The sequence below is a fragment of the Rattus norvegicus genome, chromosome X (genome assembly GCF_036323735.1).
Source record: "Rattus norvegicus strain BN/NHsdMcwi chromosome X, GRCr8, whole genome shotgun sequence".
NCBI classification, from domain to species: Eukaryota; Metazoa; Chordata; class Mammalia; order Rodentia; family Muridae; genus Rattus; species Rattus norvegicus.
The window spans coordinates 13,349,539-13,368,236 of record NC_086039.1 but is presented as its reverse complement, the minus strand read 5'-3'; the positions used below and the strand labels follow the sequence as shown (position 1 = coordinate 13,368,236).

General features: G+C 55.8%; 1 protein-coding gene across 14 annotated transcripts in view; it reads right to left on the bottom strand.

Moving 5' to 3' along the window:
* The window catches only part of Bcor (BCL6 co-repressor), a 119,824-nt gene that overhangs the window by 34,018 nt on the left and 67,108 nt on the right, over window positions 1-18,698 (bottom strand). The window contains exon 1 of one of the 14 annotated variants that reach the window (XM_039099763.2): window positions 8,983-10,432. The exons of 5 other annotated variants lie outside the window; for them this stretch is intronic. The gene's annotated coding sequence lies outside the window, so the exon portion shown is untranslated. Of the gene's footprint in view, window positions 1-5,776; window positions 6,838-6,899; window positions 7,274-7,632; window positions 8,411-8,982; window positions 10,433-18,698 lie in introns of those variants that run through there. 8 more of the 14 variants (XM_039099766.2, XM_063280046.1, XM_063280045.1 and 5 more) reach the window with 8 other exon arrangements.

Here is an 18,698-nt window from a genome sequence, read left to right as displayed (position 1 = left end):
CTGGCAGAAGCATCTGGCCTGAATGCATCCTTGGTCCCTGGGACACTGGAGAACTAGGGAGCAACTTATAGAAACATGACCAGTCATTCAAGGCAATTATTAACCCTCTGGGCCTACTATGTGCCAAGCATTGTCTTTGATCCTAAAGGTAGATAATTATTCCCAGTCATACAAATGAAGAAACACACTGAGGCTCAGAGGCCATAAATAACTTGCCCCCAAGGTCACACAGCTAGTAAAAATGGGCCATGGTCAAACTCAGTCCTGGAGTTGCGGAGAGGAGCCAATTATTGGCCTAATTGTGTGACTTGAAATCCCCATTTTCACATATTCTCTTCCTTCACCTCAGGTGAGTTCAGTATGAGCCCAGAGCTCAGTTTCCCCTAAACATCACAGCAATCTCTAAGGTCACTGAAAAGGTTTTCATAATCTCCCCCTACAGACTACAAATCTCTCACAATGAGATGTCCTTGTTGGGGGGGGCGGAGGCATCCAACAAGGTACCTGCGGCCTTCTCTCCAGGTGCTAGCCCACAGTAGTAGGTGGCCGGGCCTCTCTGTTCTCAGGGAAAATGCTGTTCTCGTCCTATGGTTGAGGTGGCCACCCTGAACTTGTCACATAATGCAATCAAATATCTAGACGGAGCCTTTGGAAGAGAATCCTACATATCGGTCTGTATCTCCTAAAGCTCCATGAGGCAACCCCAGCGACCAGGTGGGGGAGGGGAGAAAATATCAGCCAAGTGACTTCTAGATACCAGGCCCTATTTACTGAGTACCCCAATGTCCCTACCAAAAGCCAACCAAGGCAAGATGGAAGACTTTCCTTTTCCCAACCTTCCCTCCCAGGATATGGCCTAAAGATCCTCTCCCCACTTCCTCCTGATTTTTAAGCCTACCCCAAGCTTTCAGTTGCTTTAGGAATTTTCGAACCAAAAGGCTTATTATTAATCTTCACCTTTGGTCACCCCTGCCAGCCTCTGAGACTCAAAAAGGATCCCTGAAATAGACCCCGCAGAGCCACCGGGAGGGAGAGGGAGAGGGTCCAGGAGGAGAGAAGGTCCGTATACTCCTTCCCTTCACCCCACCCCCAACCCTGAGTGGCCATGCGGCCCAGCTGACCTGGCGCCCAGCCAGACCTCCAGCAAGTGGCTTTCTTTCTCTCTTAAAAACTTTCCAGCTTTGGCTAGCCAGATGAGTTTCCAGCTCCTGCCTGGCCTGGCTCGGAACTGGCCTAGCACGGCAGCATTTCTAGAGGAGACCCCCCCTGACCCTAGCACTGGGAAGGCCTGAAGCTCTGGTAGACAACCTCTCCCACTCCAATCCAATCCACCCATCCCCCTCCACCCTCAACATCGGCCACCTGGAGTCTGCGGCTTCCCGGGCAATTGCCATCCAGCCGAGCCTGCGACCTTAGCTTCCAGCGTGAGACAATTGCCCACAGTCCTATCCATCTGTGGGGACCCACCGGGCCTCGCCAAGGTGGAGGGCGTACTTACCCTCTAACACCTTCACGCCCACCACAAGGTCTCCTCCTGCTCCAGAGAGGGCAGGGGAAGGGACAAGGCGGGAACAGAGAAGGGCTCCCTCCACCTCCGAGCTTCCTTTCTCTCTTCAGATTTTGGTGTCCCTGGCACCGTAGCGAAGGCCTCACAGAATCAAAACAATAGAAATGGGAGGTGGGGGATGCCAGAAATGGTGCAGGAAGACACCCCACCCCTGTAACCCTATACCCCCCCAAAGTTACCGTTAGTATTAAAAGACCTAAGGCCTTCACTGAAACTGTACCTTTTTATAACTCCCCTAAACTCGACTCCTTTCCCACATTTTGAAATCTCAAGGCAAAGATAGCTGGGGAAAGTTGTAAACTGCCCCCCAAGCTCTGTTAGCCTCTTACCTGTTCTGCCCCTGGCAACCTAGCCTGACTCACCTCCCTCCCCCAATAGTTCCCCTGGTTTGCACCTAGACAATAAATTTAGTTTAATTTAGCTTCCGGTCTTTAATTTTAGCAGGTCTCCTTTTTGCATGCAAATCAATATGGCAATTACCATCTAAAAGCTCGCCCAGCCCCGGGTCAATGTAAATTGATCATTGTCCGCCTTCCACAAAATAACACCGGGAGTCTGTGGTGCATAATGAGATTATACTGGAAACTGTCTTTTAGATCACAAATTATATTTTATGCTGTCAGGATCTTCTCTGAGTGGACTTCTCCATTTATCTAATCGTGGGGAGCCCAGCCTGTGTGGGTGCTGGCTAGTGATACTTGCTCTCTGAAAAAAATAAATGGGGTCATACCACAAGAATATGGATTGAGGACAGACACACGGAATTGAGCATCAGTCAGCCTAGAATGAGAACCTTCAGAAATATACCCGGGAAGAGCACAAAAACTGCTACTCCACAAAATATATATGTCCTGTCTTGAGGGACACGTTGGAAGCAAGTTTGGGAATCTGTTAGGAAAGTATACATGCCTTGGGCCAAGTGCTCAGGGATAAGCCCTGTTGGGTGACCACAGAGGTGGACAGAGTTCTGTGCTTCGCTCCCCTCCCCCCACACATCACCTAGGTCTCAGCAGGGAGACCAACTCTGGGGCAGAAAAAAAAAAAAAAGGAAAAAAGGAAAAGAAAGAAAAGCAAGAAATCCCATTGGCCATCAACACTGACCAAGTTCCTCCGATGGTGGCCAGACAAAGCCAGGAGACCAGATCCAGAGTGTCCCAAGAGACTCCTAGGCAAAAACACGTGTATTTACACTCTTCATCAACTCCTAGGACACTAGGACCTAACAAAGGGCCTTCCTAGCTGGAGTGGGGCTCAGCCCCGAGGTTGGCCCATTTGAGTCCCCTACCCTGCCTGGCTAGGTGTCTGTCTGGATAAATCCTTGAGGGAATCACGGCGGTTGCTCCCGAGGGCCATGTTAGGGTAGGGGCAGCATTTGGGCCTTTTAGGAGAATGCCAGCCTTCCTCACAGCCCAGCACCCCCTCCCTGGGCTCCACCCAAGTGTGATCTTCCCAATAAAACCTGGAATTCCTGACTGGGTTTAGACAAAGAGGAGCAGGCAAATCAGTGCCCCGAGCAAACTAAACCCTAGCAGGAGTTTACATGTCTGGGGTCACTGAGGCGCCTGCTAATACACCCTGCACAAGCCGTCCCAGGCATAGTGTCCTCCAGCAGGGAGGAAAAATATATAATAAAGCCAAAATGCAAGCATACTGCTCTCCCTCTTGCTCCTCCCAGAAGGCACACTTCTTTCGATTCTCTCAGGCCAAGCCTTGCTCCACCTTCACCAACTTTACCACACCCTCCCATCTTTCTCCCTGGCCACTACTACAGACCTTCCAGCCATCCAAGGTCAAGAACTCCCAGGCTCTTTAGAATCCCTGTTACCTAGGCAGCAGGGCTACAACTAGAAGTAATCCTAAACAAGGGCCATCACCTGTTTGGAAGGCTGCTCTGCCCAAGCATTAGCTCCCTGAGAGCTAATGTCCCGTACAGTTGCCCCCTTTCCCCTCCTTGCAGTAAGTATCACTAGTGAAAGTCTACCTCAAGACAAAGCGGAGGTCTTGGTAATTAGGCCCCTGTATCTAAGCACAGGCTATGTATGCATCTCTGTGCCTTTTGTGCCTTCCCAAGTGACCCTCCTCTTTACTTCTTTAAATGGGTTTTGTCTTGGCAACACATAGAAACCCTGCCCCAGGTTCCAGCGTCACGCCATCTCTAGTTTTCCTTTTAGACTATCACTGTGCATTTCCTACATTCACACACCCATGTTTACATTCCTCTTGACCAGTTCTTTAGCTCTGATGTATCTCTTGTTCTATTAGGACATAGGGACCAAAGCCTCTTGATTTGTCCCAGCACTTGTCATTCAGGGATACATCTTAATCTGAGCATTCCTTTCTACTGCTTAGGTTCTCTGGCTATCAGTCTAATGAAGTTCATTTCCTGGCCAAACCAGCATGGCTTTGCAGTTTAAGTGTAAACAGAGGAACCTTAGGCCACAAATTGTTAAGGGGAAAAGAAGGGAAGGAATAAGTTAGTTATCTATTGGGGGATCTATTTATCAATATTCAGCTCAGAATTGAACTAGACTAACTGATGATGAGTTACATTAAATTTTACGCCATTGATATACAAATGATAGATTCTTTAAAGTGTCCAGACCACCTCCGATTTGGATTGTCTCCCGCACATGTCTGACTATAACTATTCACAAGTTCGTGGTTAAGTGTTTCTTTAGGTTCTCCCACCAGTGCATACACACTGTACTTGGCATCTCAGGCTTGGGGCCTTTAATCTGGAGGAGTTTGGGTCAGCGCCTTTGCCCAATTAACCTCTGAAACTCAGATTCTTAAGTGAGGGAGCCCATTTTGTGTTCACAGCTCCCCCCCCCCACAGAAGTACTAGGTCAAGCTAGTACTCTGTCTAGCAGCTGCATTCGATTTGTGAAAGAATTGGCGGATGCACACAGAAGAGAAAGGATAACACTAGTAGGTCTAGAACTCAGGCCCCCACCCCGCGGACCACTCTACCCCCAGTCACTTTTACTAGACTCGACCCCCCCCCGCATTAAACTATTTACCGCACTTAAAGGGTTAAGAGACGCCCCCCCCCCCCCAACCTGCTTTCCACCGGGTAAGCAAGCCTGGCTTGCTGGGCCTGCAGGCTAGCTTTAGCTTGCTGGCTCACAGCTCTCGGGAGTCTGCTGCCCCCCACCACCCCCCCCCCGTCCTTCAGCCGGGAGGGAGTCTGCATGCCTGTCTAGACCGATCTATCACCCGCACACCAACAACACCCGCGAGAGCGCGGAGACCCTGCTCAGGTCCCCCTGGCCCGCACGGTTCACAGCGGAAGGAGTCCAGCGAGCGTGACGGCGCCTGCGGGGTAGGGGGTGAGGGTCCAATAAGAATCTGGCCGCCCCGAGCACCCTGCTAGTCTTCCCCAGACCCTACCCCTTGCGCTCGCATCAGCCAGGCTACCCCGGCACTGTCACAGCTCTGCGCGCTGGGCAGTCCTATTTTTATCTTGTCTAATCCCAAACTGGGCGGGGAGCACAGGCGTCGTGCTTAGAGAACAAGAGATAGGCGAGGGAGGCGGGGAGGAGCAGCCAGGCAGCAAAGCGAGCTAGAGCGAGTTAAAGACACAGTGGAGGCGCCGCGAGCAGGAAGAAAGAGCGGGCTGTGAGGACCTCGCGGCGCCGCACGCAACACACAGCCCTGCGAAGTTATCCTGGCCTGCCCGCTGTCCCTCACTGACCACCCCTCCCCACTTCCCAGCGGCACTCTCCGCAGCGCGGGGGCCCGGGCTGTGTGGGAGGCGGAGGCCAGGCCGGCCCTGCAAAGGGCTGGAGAGAATCGCTAATGAGCTGTGCGGCCCATTGATCCAGAGAACACTTCCTAATTAACTCTCAGTCACCTACTGGTGACAGCGCCTCAAAGGAGAGAGCTGGGGCCGATGGAGCCCCAGTCCAGACCTACCCGCCCAGCGCCTGGTGACCGAAACCCGCGTGATCCCCTAACCACCGCAGGCAACTCACGTATGTGGTGGTGTTCACCCGCACACCAAAGGCCAGCCTCAGATTAAACCTGGACGGCAAATTAATCATCACCCCTTCGCGTCTATGCGACACAATCCAACCCCAAATAAACAGCAGAGGCGACACTGCAACCCAGACCAGGTAACAAGTCAGGGAAGGAGTGGAAAGGATCGAGAAGAGAGTATTCCCCCAAGAGTCCACATATAGGCGTCTCTGAGGTCGACAATTAAAATACCTTCCACACAAGAAATTCTGTTGGCAGAATCCAGCACCGTGTACAGGTCGATCTCTCCCGGAGGTGTCCGTTTCCAATCCACAGGAAGTGTCAGATGGCTAGAAATACCAAGTCTGTCTACTCACCACCCACTACCTTCTGGGGTGGGCTATTTCCTCTTTTTTTTTTTTCAACTCCCGGTCCATTTTAAAGGATTTTTTTTTTTCTGTCCAAGGAGCTCACCTTAGAACCAAGTAGCAGTACTCGTCCCCTAGCATTCTCTCAATAAGGGTGCGCGGGGAGGGGGTTACACAGTTAAAACCCCGGACTGTCTAGTCTAGACGCAACCAGGCAGGATGAATACCTATTTGAAGCGCGCTGGTTTCTTTTAAGGTTTGTTTTTAAATAAACATAACCCTCCTCCAGTTCCTTCTTCGCTTTTCTATTCCCCCAACCCCCACCTTCTAGACGCCGGCGGCGCGCGCCTTCGCGCGGGCACTCAAAGCGTCTAGCTGGAGGTCGCGGACTTTCTGGAAAAGATTCATTAACAGCAAATTAAGCCTGGCTCAGCCTCGGCCTACTAGGGGACAAGCTCGGTCTTCTTCGGGACGTGGGTACGTGTTCCGTTGAGCAACCGGGCAGCCAGAAGTCCGCTGGGACTACACGTGCCACGAGCCACCCTACTCGGTTCAGGGCGCTCCTAGGCTCTCTTCGTAAATAGCAGGCGCTCTTCGCCACAGCCCGGAGTCCCCGGGTTTCTGGTGGCTCTGTAGCGCAGCCTCCCGCCTGCTCCAAGCGCTGGCCCTGTGCCGCCTCGCCCTCTCCGCCTCAGCCGAGGATCGCGCCCGGTGCGCAAGTTCCTCTTCGCCTAGAGCCCTCGCGTCGCCCGCCCTCCGAGTGGGACCAACTTCCCCGGGCCGCAGACTTTCACACGCCCATCAGGGCTTCCCACCAGGTTCCCCACAGCCCAGCGGAGGGCTGAGAGCTCTGCTCGCTCCCCCACGCCGCCCCTAAACAAGCGGTCTACACTGGCTCCAGGAGGCTCCGAACTTAAAACCTACGCGAAGGGAAGAGATGGGAAAACGGGGGTGGGGGGAGTCGAATTAGAATCTTAAAAGAACATTTACAAAACAATGCATCTGACCTGGCCGGCCGGCGTACTGGCCCAGTCCGAATCTCGAGCTCTCCAAGGTTCCCTAGTAGTTTTCCCCCCGTTATTCCACGTGATTCATGCTTTGGGGCAAGCCAAGAAAAAACCCGGACTCCCCTCCGGAGTTGAGCGACGACGGTAGGTCGAGCTCGGCTCCGTCCGAGGCGCCCGCTGCACACACTAGCGCACGCACAAGCCGTCGTTCCACTCGGAGGCACCACCGGCCCCTGGAGAGGCCAGACGAAGCAAAGGCGGCTGGGGGTTTTTACAGTTCTTTTCCGAGTCGAAAAAGAAAGCAGACGGGAACCCGCCGCCCTCCCCTTCCTGCTAGCGAGGTAACGCCGAGACGAGCTTCCTAGCTTCCAGCCCAGCACCCCCCCCCCCGCGCCTGACTCCCGACGCTCGGCGACGACCGCGCTCCCGCGCAGACACACAGAGGCTGCAAACTTCCACTCGCTGAACTCTCGATCCTCCCAACCCCTCGGGAGGCGGCAGGTCCCCCGTCGAGTCCCTCCCTCCCGGGTGCCCATGCGGGGGCCGCTTAGGTTGGCTGCATTTTTAATAACTTGCAGCTCTGATGTAAAAACGAAAGCGAACAAGGTAGCTAAACCTCCCGACGGGGATCTACTGGAGTAGAAGGAGAAACCCTTTAAGGGAGGAGGTCGGCTGCAGTCCCGGCGCGCCAGCCCGCCCGCGGCCCCCGGGGAAAGGTGTTCCGGGCACTGACCTGAAATCCCCAGTCGGGAAGTAGGCAGGGAGCCCTCGATCCGGCGTTTTGAAGTTTTCCCCGGAGCGGAGTCCAGGCGGCGAGGAAGATCCGGGGGCGGCTAGCTGGCTGGCTGGGTGGACGTGTGCGGGGTCGGGAGAGGGCGGCTACGCTAAAGAGCAGAGGAGCCCGGCCGGGAAAGCGCAGCGAGCAGCAAAGTTTGGCTTCCTCCGGTGCCCGCAGTCCACTCCCAGCGCCGCGCTTGCTCGCCTCTGTCTGCAGCGGCTCTGCTGCCCTAAGGGGTCGGCCCGGCAGAGGGGTGGGCTTTGGGCCGCGTGGGGGTGGGGCGGGGCGGGGCGGGCTGCGAGCTTAGGGCAGGTGGCGACGGCCCCGCGCGATCCTCTCCTCCCGCAGCTGGACCGGGCTCCGTCAGCCTCAGCAGCTCCCGCGCCGCCGCTGCCGCCCGCGCTCGGGCAAGAGCCCCAGCGCCATGTTGACGGTTCGCCGAGAGCGCCCGCTCGGGCTGGGTGTGTGTGTGAGCGAGTGTGTTGGCCAAGTCGTCCCTCCGCGGCGACAGCGCGGCTCGGGCTCTCCGCCCGGCGACTCGCGTGGTCCCCCTCCGCCACCACCGCCCGCCTCGCTCCCGCTCTCGGTCGTGCTCTGGGTTCCGGCGCGTCTCCCCCTCGGCTTAAGAGCTCGGCCGCCGTTCAGCCCGGAGCGCGGCTCTGCCTCACCTTGCCGCTGGGAGCCCGGGCTCCGTCTGCTGCCGCACGCCGCGATCCCAACGCGTCCCCCCTCCCAGGTTCCCTCCTCTTCCTCCTCCCCCTCCCTCCGCCCGCCCTCCCTCCCTCCCAACAGCCGCCTCCCCTCCCCCCTCAGGCGCAGCGCTCGGGCGACAGCCGCCCGCCCGCCCGCCCGCCGCCGCCGCCGCCTCCAGCTCTCGCAAGTTTGAGATCCCCAGTCTCCGCTCACCCTCCGCTGCGGCGCCTCCGCGGTGGGGTTTCGGGAGGGGGTGATTCCCCAGGAAAGGTTCGCCCGACTTTCCCCGGCTGTCACCGATTCCCAGCCGGGTGCATTGGGGCCTCGCCACATCTGAACCCCAAAACATCTGGGTGGCGGGTCTTGTCGTAGTACCCCCCCCCCAACTCTACCGCCCTCTGTCCTCTCCGTCCCAGCTCCGGCCGAGTTGGCTATTCACGCCCAGCCAGGGCTCACGTCCTAGGGGGAGTGGAGACCGACTCCGCAGCGGCGACGGCTAGGTCGGCCAACAGATCCCCAGCCCCAAGAATGGGGGGCGGCGGGGGCGGCTTTTCCTGCAGCGCGCCGAGACTCCCCTTGCTACCCAGAAGGCCAGTGGAGGACCGCAATTACCATAAAGCGCCTCGCACTCCTCTCAGCCAAAGCTGTCAAACCCCAGCGGCAGGCGCCACTGCCTCCTCTCGCCACCAGCGCTGCGCTCTCCGGGCCTAGCGTCCCCTCCGAGACCCAGCCCAGCAAAGCCTGAGTGCGCGTGGGCGTCCACCCCCCACCGCACCTCGCCCCTTCTTCCCAGAGGAGCTACTTCCCCTTCAGGCGTTAAGAGCTACGTGAAAACACCACCACGGGCAACAGTGGCAGTTCCGCGCCCTTGCTCCCCGGACATTTCAATTGTGTGGGAATTGTGTAGAGGTGTGTGTGTGGGGGGGTGTTCCCGGGGACACAAGGGGGTAGGAGGACCGTAAAGGGAACCGGGATGCGCCTGAGTTTCTCCCAGTTTTTGAGCATTTCACGGCCCGGACCTCCGATGGCTGAAAGGTCTGCCCTCATCTCTCACCTCGGCCTCGTGAGAGTATCTCCCGCGTTTTATTTTACTTGGCCGGGAACAACTTTTGGCTTCACCGTTCAGCCCATAAATTTTCACTCGGTAACGTCGTGCAGATCAGGACTCGGCGGCAGTGTACAGCCTGCGCCCGCAGCAGTTCAATTCAATTGACACGTATCGAGCTTCTCCTACGCACCAGGAGCAGCTCTGGGCGCCAGAGGGGGGAAGGGCAGGCAAGCGAAAGGGGGAAGCCGAGAAGCGAGGTTCCGGCCTCCCCCGAGCGCAGAGCCTCAAGGGCAAACCCAGCTTCACTTCATAAAGCTGGCGGGAAGGGAAGTCAGGGCACCCTGGCTGGGAGCTCTGACACCGAGGCCAAAAGGTTACCCCATTCGGTGCTTCTATGGGGGTCTTTCAATTCTGGGATGGGCTGGAGTATGTCTTCTGCCTAGGAACAGGATGATGCAGGCTTGATGAGAACCTAAGTCCGAAATGGAAGTGGCTAGTAAACCCACACGGAAAGTTTTTAAATATCCTGGAGCGTCTACATGCCAAAAATTAATCAAAAGCATCTCAAGTTGATTACCAAGTCAAGGTCAAGGCCAAAATCTCATCTCTAGCTAGAAGATATTTTCCCTTTTAAAAATGACACCCATTACTGACTGTGGGACTGATATTAGGTGCAATTTTATTCATTCTGTTTTAGTTCTCAGCATACTTATAAAAACAGCCCTTCTCAAAGCAGAAGTGAAACATCTCTACCGTTTGAAACCCGAAACTTTGAACAGAATTAAATCTTCATGCTCCAGAGCTGCTTGTAACAACTGATGCAAAAGACAGGCAGGCCGGCGGGTAGTGCCTAGCTGTGCTGGCTGGGCCGCCAAGGCTTCCAGGACCAGTGCCTGCAGAATGGAATGCACGCCTTTTTCTTCCTGGTCTTTCTTGAGGGGCGGAGGGGGGTGCCTCTGAAAGCTAACCTACACATTTTTTTAATCTCCGGTAACAAGCAGAAAGACACCTGGACTATTATGCTGTAAAGCTATTTTTTATAAAGACGTTTTAGGGCTAGACATTAAAAGTTATTAGACTGAATGCATGCGAGTTACAGACACAGCTGGGGGGAAAGGCCGCTGGTTGTGTGTTGTAGAAACATTTCTTTTTGAAGCGACTCCTTTTATTCAAAACAAGTCTTAAATAACCGGGAAAGCTGGAGTTGGGCATTTGTGGGGAAACTCTGAACATGGTTCCAGGCAGAAAGGCCGCTGTGCGGCTGTGGGCTGGGCAGGAGGGCTGGCCTGGATGAACAGCACAGCAGTGCCAGGCTCATCCGGCTCAGTTAGGCCACACCGCAGAAACCCTGGCTCAATGCCCAGCCACCTTCTCTCCCCCTCTTCTCACCTCCCAATTCTCCCAGGAACAGGCTTTCCCAACGTCCAAGTTATGTTAACTGTCCAGAACTTTCAGAAAATCCAGGAGGTAAGCGTGGAGCCTGAGGCCTCTTGAGTCCTAGGGCTTCCTGAGACTGCTGACAATGGGGTCTGTTTGTCTAACTTTAAGTCCTAGAACTAAAATGAATGGGGGGGGGGTGCCGTAAGGGCGAAGCCTGCCTGCTGGAGAAATTTGATGCTGGAGACAAACAAGCCAGTAAATTCGCCTTTGACATAATTTGTGGCAGTCACCCCGTCCTTTACGGGAGTCCAGATCTCTGGACTCCACGGTGTTCTCCAGTGGGCTGGTGGGATTAAAAGCTTTCTCTTCCATCTCCTAGGGACTGCATTTTCCAATTCCGTGGGATTTTAAAAATATCTTATTAAGGGAGTCCTAAGAGGCAGGCACACAAGTGTGTATGTGTGTGTGTGGGGGGGGAGTGTTTCTGACTCACTGAGAATTAAAATGTGAGATTTTCCCAGGTCCCTAAGTGGAGAAGGATCACACCCATTGGCCTGGTTAGTCAAAATTGTTGCCTGGGGAAAGAAAGCTGTTGAAAAGCAGCCCCCTCTTATGCCCTCACTCAAAGGGATCGCTACTGGATCTGGGGGTGCACAGTGTCTGCCTCAGATGCTTAAGGTCTGGCTCTTACCTGCCCTCCCCTAAGCCCTTCTGGAGCTGACCCTGATGTCAGGCCGATTTTATATATATCCATCCTGCACTCGGAAAAGGATTTCAGTGAAAGCAAAGCGCAGTGGATGAGCAAGGGAGCGCAAGGCAAGGGAAGCTGTCATGCCAGCTGAAAAATAAATCAGCAAGGAAATGAGAAGTACTGCGAGGTGGAGCTGCGAATGTTGCCCCTCCCCCACCAGCCTCATCCCCCATGAAAAGGTCTTGTGATTATAACATATGGCTGGACTTTAGACTCCCAGGCCTTCTCCTGCAGAAGATTCTAAGCAGGCTCTGCAACTGGGCAACCAAATTGGAGCTTCTGGGGGCAAACTTGAAACCAGCCTGTCTTTGTTGAATTCTGCTGATTTTAAGACCTCCCAAACTTCCACCAGTCTGGTCACCCCTAGGTCTGGGCTAAGGCCTTGCATCTGCATCGCATGCAGAGATCCTACCTGCTGCGATTAGGGGCAATCTGGGTTCCCAACTGGGTGTGTGGCTGGGGATTCGTTTATGACAGGTATGTATAGAATGGAAATCCTAGTTCTATAGGCCACCTATAGGCCTCCTCAGCTAGTGTTTTCTGGTTGATGTTACTGGATTTATTATTGGAGTTATTGGAACACTCCATACATGAATGGTAAGGATGCATATTTTACTTTATGTAATGTTAACAATGTTAATGTTAACTATCTTTTAAAAACATACAAAGACCCCACATTTACGGGTCTTACAGTCATTTAGCAATTGAACTCCAGGCTTACCAATGGGGCTTTAAAAAAAAAAATCCATAGGGTCGAGTGTGGTGGGGTGGAGTAGGGTAGACCAATCTAGCTAGCCTGTCTTTCTTTCAAAACTCAAATGAACAATTAGGGGCCTGTCCATGACCCTAAGGGTTTTACTAATTGTGGACTACCTAAAGCTAGGTAGCTGCCTTCCCAGGCAGAAAACGGTTAGATTTTGGGTTGTGCAGCTTAAAGGTAATTGCCTTTGGAATTATGGGCTATTTGGAGGTGAGTGGTCCAAAGAACAGAACCGATATGGTTCACAGAAATAATCTCAGGAAATTCCTGATCTAGGCTAAATTTTTGTCAGGCTCTGAACTCTGGAATCTTAGTCTATCCTACTGTTGCCAAAGGCTGACTAGGTGTTGACCAGATGGCAGAAACACAGGAGGCTTTGGGAGAAGGCCTGGCCCCATCATTGAAGCCAGACGCTCCTGCAGATCAATCCTTACACTATGTCCAGGAGGGGTTCTGGTTTAGCTAGGCCCACTGGGGAATATTTTATCCGGCTTGAGGGGTGGGGTCAGTGGGAAAGTAAATGAAAGGGGGCACAGTTGCCAAGTAATTGCCTTCCCACCCAACATACCAGCCTCCCAACCAACCATTTTCAATTCTGCTTATTTCTGCTACCTGGGGACTGATGGGGTGAGGAAGGGACTAAGGACCAGCAGAAAGAAAAACAGAACTGGTGTGATCCTAAGCAATTGAGTGCCTGAGGGTACCCAGAGGGACAGAATTGGACCCAGAAGTGGTTGGTGTGGAGTGGTCACCATTTCACCTCTCCAGGCTGGGAATTCCAAAGGGTTTACTTTAAGCACTAGCACAATTTACCTGACTCCATTCTTCTCCAGGCCCAATCTGCTGTGCCCTCACCCCCGCCCCCATACCTCAGCATCTCCAGCCCTTTAGCACCCCTCCAGCCCACCCCGCCTTGTCTGGATTGCGGGGATGTAGAGTGGTTTGCGTTGTGAGGCCTAACAGAACCTTCTGTGTGGGGCAGCGGTAGGAGGAGGTTAATGCATAATGCACAGCGCCTGGAAGCCCGGCCATTAGCGGCCTGACGGTGACACAGACAAACGACTGAGAGGGAGGAGATTCAGCTCGCTCTGGAGTTTAAATATACCAGCGTGGAGGGGAAACGCCATGATTTAAAAGTGTGTGTTTGCAGACACCCGCATATATTTTAATGATTTCCAGCAGGCTGCACGTCCCAACCCTGCACCCCCCCCCCCTCAACAGAGAAGACAGAAGATGAAGGTAGGGGTCTCAACTACAGACCCACTGACCGGGTTTTTTTTTTTTTTTTTTTGAGGGGGGAGGGGATGAAGGAGAGAGGTTGGTAAACAGGGTGCCGAGAAAAAAGAGAGACCCCGGGAAGCTGCCTAAGCCAAAGCCATACTGTTTTTTGTTTAATTCTTCTTTTAAAAAAGAAAAAAAACATCTGATCGTGGTGCCTTCCAACCGGGACTAGACCCTCCACACTGTACAAGGCCTAGGGGAAGAATGCACTCGGTCACCCTCTTCTTTTCCCCAGGACCCCACTTTTTTTAATCTTCCTGTTCTGCTGACAATCCAGAGACCTCCTTCCTGCCCATTTAACACACCAGTGTTTTTTAGCAATTAAGGCGAGAATGGGGTGGGGATAAAGATAAGCCAATTTTTTTCCGCCATGCAAGTGTGAAAGATAAGATAAGCTAAGCTGGGGCAAAGCGGCTGCTTACAACCTCCCCTCCGCGATTCTGATCGGTCACTTCTTATCTCGAAAAAATGCTCCTTTCGAAAACTGCATCAAAAAAAAAAAAAAAAGAAAGAAAGAAAGAAAAGAAAAAAAGCTGACGGAAAGCGTTTTCATTTGGAAGTGACATTTAAAACCTAACTGCCTTCCACCAGGAACCCCTCTCCAAAGGCGAGGCTCTCCCAGAAAAGTCGCACCTCTACTGCAGGGTCTCAGGCCTTCTCGTGGAGGAACTGGATTTCTAGTGTAATTAAGCTCAATAAAACCAGGAATGCGCGATGAAGATTTATTTATTATGCATCTGACACAAGCTCGAAAAGGCACTTTTTTTCCCTTTTAGTTACTGGTCTATATTCGTGTCTCACCATCGAGACGATGTGTTGAAACTAAACAGGTAGCTATATATTGGAGGGCCTTATAAGAACTATGTCAACAACGAGGTGGCTGCTGTTCGTTGGAAATAATTGGAAACTCTGCTGATTTTCACAGGACCCTGTAATGTGGGGGCGGAGAAGGCATCACACAGCCCAGAGAGACCCTGAGAACTCTCAACTAAACTGGACTCTCCCTGAGTTTTATCAATTCTTCTCTCCACACAGGGTTCTCAATGAGGGATTTCCGGACGACTTTCTATTTGTTGAGGGTTTTGGTATCTAAGTCCACGCCCTCAAGGTGACCTGTAAATCGGCCCCCCACCCAGTAAAGCTGCTGGCCCCAGATCGCAGGCAAAGGAAACCCCCAGGCCGAACTGAGCGTGTGCTCATAACTGGCTCAGAGCTCTGAGGTACCTTCTCCCCGTAGGCACCCTGAAGCCAGGCGCCCCGAGTCTGCCGGTCCGGGGTCAGGCTACAGGACCCAAAGCCCAGAGCCAGCCGGATTGTCCCCAGGGAGCCGAAACCACCGGTCGGGGAAACCCCTCCTCTCGCCCTTCCCCGAAGAGCCTGGTCGCAGCGTCAGCGCAGAGCAAGCGGGCATCTGCTGACAGCCGGGCCTCTCAGGAGGCCCACACGCGTCCCATTAGTCAGCCCGAGTTCCCCTCGGGCGAGCCGTCTGGCGCGGTCTCAAGGCCCGGTTCGGGCAGGGAGGGGTGCGGGGCCGCAGAGAGCTCTGCGGGACCCGGTTCGATTTGGTTTCGTGTTCCTGGACCCGCAGCGAAGAGGAGCGGGCGGGCCAGGCCGCTCCCGGGCGGGCTCCCGGCGCCGAGCTGCGCTTCACGTGCCCGCCATGGCAGCGGCGAGGAGGGGCTGGGAGGCGCGCGGCCGATCCCGCAGGGTCCCGGACCCGGCGCCCAGGTCCCCACGGGGGTGGTGGCGGGCTACCGGGAGCACCCTGCAGCCCCCATCCCCGCACAAGGCGAGGGCGACGTCGCCCGATGCCCTGAGGTTCCTACGGCTCTGCTCCGAGAGCTGCGCGGCGGCGACAGCCAGGGGAGGGTGCTCCTCGCGGCCGCGCCGGGAACTTCCCGGCCGCCCCGCCGCCGCAGTCACGGGGACCGGAAGCCCTCCCGCCGCCCCGAACGGCCAGCGCTGGCCCCTAGGGCAGTTCCAGACCGGAGCTGGCCGCCTGTCCTCCTAGATCCCTCCTGGCTCCAGGCGATCGTCCGCACCCCGGAATGGACCCATTTTAGGCACGGAGGAGCCTCCCCGCGGTCCGGCGAGACGTCCCCCAGTTACAGCCACCAACACGCCTCTTCCCTCCCTGTCTCTGGGCCCCGCAGCTGGGACAGGAGGGGCGCGGAGCCGCCACCCCGGCCGGGCAGGAACACCTGCTCCCGAGCCCTGCAGCTGGGCGCGTGGTGATGGGAGAAGCTGTCTACTGTTGTGTACAGAGATCGCGGAACAGAAAATGGGGCGCTTCGGAGCCCTGGAGCCTCATCCTGCCCCCACCCCCGTTTCCTACCCATTCTGGGAGGTCAACCCCAAAGCCAGAAAGGCTCTCTTAGGACACTGGTCTCCCTGAGGATCTTAGGCCAGCAACACCTGAAATCCAGCTTCTGGCCTTAAGAGGTCGTTAGCAAGTCATACGGGGCAAAACACCAGTTGTGGGAACCTTCCCCAGTGTCCACTCCCGCTCTTCAACCCAGACAGCCTCATCTGCCCCACGCATTCTGGCCTCGTGCCGCGGACGGCAGTAGGTCAGGATGGCACCAGCATCTCCCCCTTCTCCCGAGGGGCAGAGAGTCTGGTGTGGACCTCCGGCTTTGGCATTGCGCGTGGGGGAGGGCCAAAGGGTCCTTCCCATCTTCTGGAACGGGCGGCGGAGCTAACCTGCGTGGCTGTCCCAGCCTCACCCCGCCCCCGTCCGGCCCTCCCCGACTCCCTTGGCCCAGGGCCCGGCCGGGGAAGGCGTTGTTTTGCCAGCGGGAGCCGAGCGAGTGCGCAGAAAAAAGCCACCCTGCTCTAATGAGAGTGCACACAGCGCTGCAGCGAGGAGGAGGATTACCCGGCGGGCGGGGGAGGGAAGCGCGGGCCGGGGCTGCGGGCGGCGTGTGCGGCGGCCCCACGGGCCCGGAGTCCCCGCCTGTCTGGCTGCTAATCGCACGCTTTCTGCTGTTACGGAGGCAGGCGGGAGCCAGCGGCCGAGCTCAGCGCCGGCGACTCGGCGGGTGACACGGAAACATGGCGCAGCGCCCCTCCCCCGCCCGCCCTCCCGGCGCTCCCGCCTCCTGCCTCGCACTTCCTCCCGCCCGCGCGGCTTTTGCAGTTCTAATGCTCTGCTTTCGGCCTGGCACCATTACGCTAGCAGCCGCTTCTCTGCGGCCTCGCGCGTCTCTTTCCCCTTTGTTTTCAGGGTCTATAGAAAAGGTTTGCTTTTGTCCGGAGCTCTCTCGTTAAACCAAACTTGAGGTGGCAACGGAAGGCAGTGCTGGCGGGGAGGGGCCAGGGGATTTTGGCAGCAACAGAGCAGAGCGTGGTGGAAACTTCTCTCGCTGGGTTCCCCGCCACCGCCTTCCTACCCCCACCTCCACTCTCAGACCAGCCGCCCCGCCGACGCTTCTCTCCCGAGAGGCCCCAGTGCTCCAGGAAGAAGGCCTGGGACACAGGGACTGTGACCAAGGGACTTCGAAGAGACCAGGGTTCTTGTCTGTGACCCCAGACTTTTGGCACTCAGTGACCTTGATCCTTGCTGCCTTTACTTGACTTGGCTTTCGTCTGGTCCTTCGGGGCCCTGTATCTCAGTCAGTGAATAAAGAAAAGGATCAAAGTAAAGTGTTTACGTGTGGTTCTTTTCAAACGGCTCGCTGGGACCTTACCCATTTACTGTAGGCCTCCTCTTTAGGATATAGGGCAAGAAGAGGGGAGCATGGACTTAAAGAACAAATGATAGAAAACCTTACCGCCGGTGGCTGGCCACCTCACCCACACTCACTTATTAGCATGCCCTTAGGGAGACCCTGCAAAGTAGGGGGCCCTCAGAGTAGCTCCCTCAGTTCAAGAGATGCCAAACTGTCCCCTCTCCATGCGAGAAATGGGGACAACCCCTTCCTCCCAGGTCGCACTCCCCAGACCCACGCGAATGCGGTGGCTTTCTGCACTGGAGCTGCTCAGGCGGCAATTTTTTAAGCCTGCAATTAAGCGAGGCGTCGCCGTGTCCTCTGCTAGTGTCGATCCTGTCAGTCGCACATGGCCTTGGTGCTCCGGTCCGAGGCCCCGCGATTAGTCACAGGCTCGCTTCGCTCCTTCCCTAATCCGCCTCTGCAGGCAGCCTGGGGACGCGGCCGACTAGGCGGCGCTGGCAGGGAGCCACCGCACGCGGGGCGGGCCTCCCGGCTAGTGCCAGCCCCACTGCACCCGAGCCAGCGCGGGCCTCGAGGTGCGGGATTGATGCCCCCCCGCCGCCCCCTGGAGGGGCGCCGGCGTCCCTCCTCCTCCCGCCCCTCTCCTGGGCCTGCGAGATCTATTTGTGTGGTGTCATTTGCATAAAAATAGGACAAGTGTTTCAGTGCGTTCGAACGCGGGAGGCGAAATCCTTATTGATGTGTCTGTGTGGAGCCTTCGGTTGTCGGAGCAGTTTGATTTAGGGTGTTTGTGTTGCTTTCTGCGAGAAATGAGAGGAAATCCTGTGCAACGCTTACGGCGGCCAGGGCCCCCTGGAGCATCCCCGCTCTGCGTGGCTGGGAGTAGTGTACCGCTTGGGCCCCAGCACACCAAGTCTACAACCGGCAGGTTGAGGGCCAGGCGGGCGGCCTATTATGACTCATAAAACCCGGCGGCCTAATCACCAGCTGCCAATCCATTTACATGTGCCACTTCCCAAGGCACCCTTCTGCGTCCAGGCAGGGCCTCCCGCGGGTTCGCCGCGGAAACGGCTAGAGTCTCCCAGTGGAAGCTAACCAAGTGCTCGTCCTTTCCCGTCGGTAGCTTGGCTTCCCCTCCAAGGCGAGACCCTGCTCCCTAGGCCTCTGCGCCTCTCTCCAGCAGCTCCCCAGCGTGGACAAATAGCTTGGGAGGGCGCCGGCCTCTCGGAGCCAGTAAATCAATCATTAACTCCCTAGCGAGGCCAAGCCAAAGGAGGGGGTGGGAGCCAGAGCCCAGCGTGCGGAGCAAGAGCAGGGCGCCCGACCCTAAACTAAGAGGCATCCCCGTGCCTGCGAACTGCTCGAAGGCAGTTCTTCCAAGTCTTCCCTGTCTCCTCCAGAAGCCACAGCCCGCTGGGTCTTTCAAGCTACACC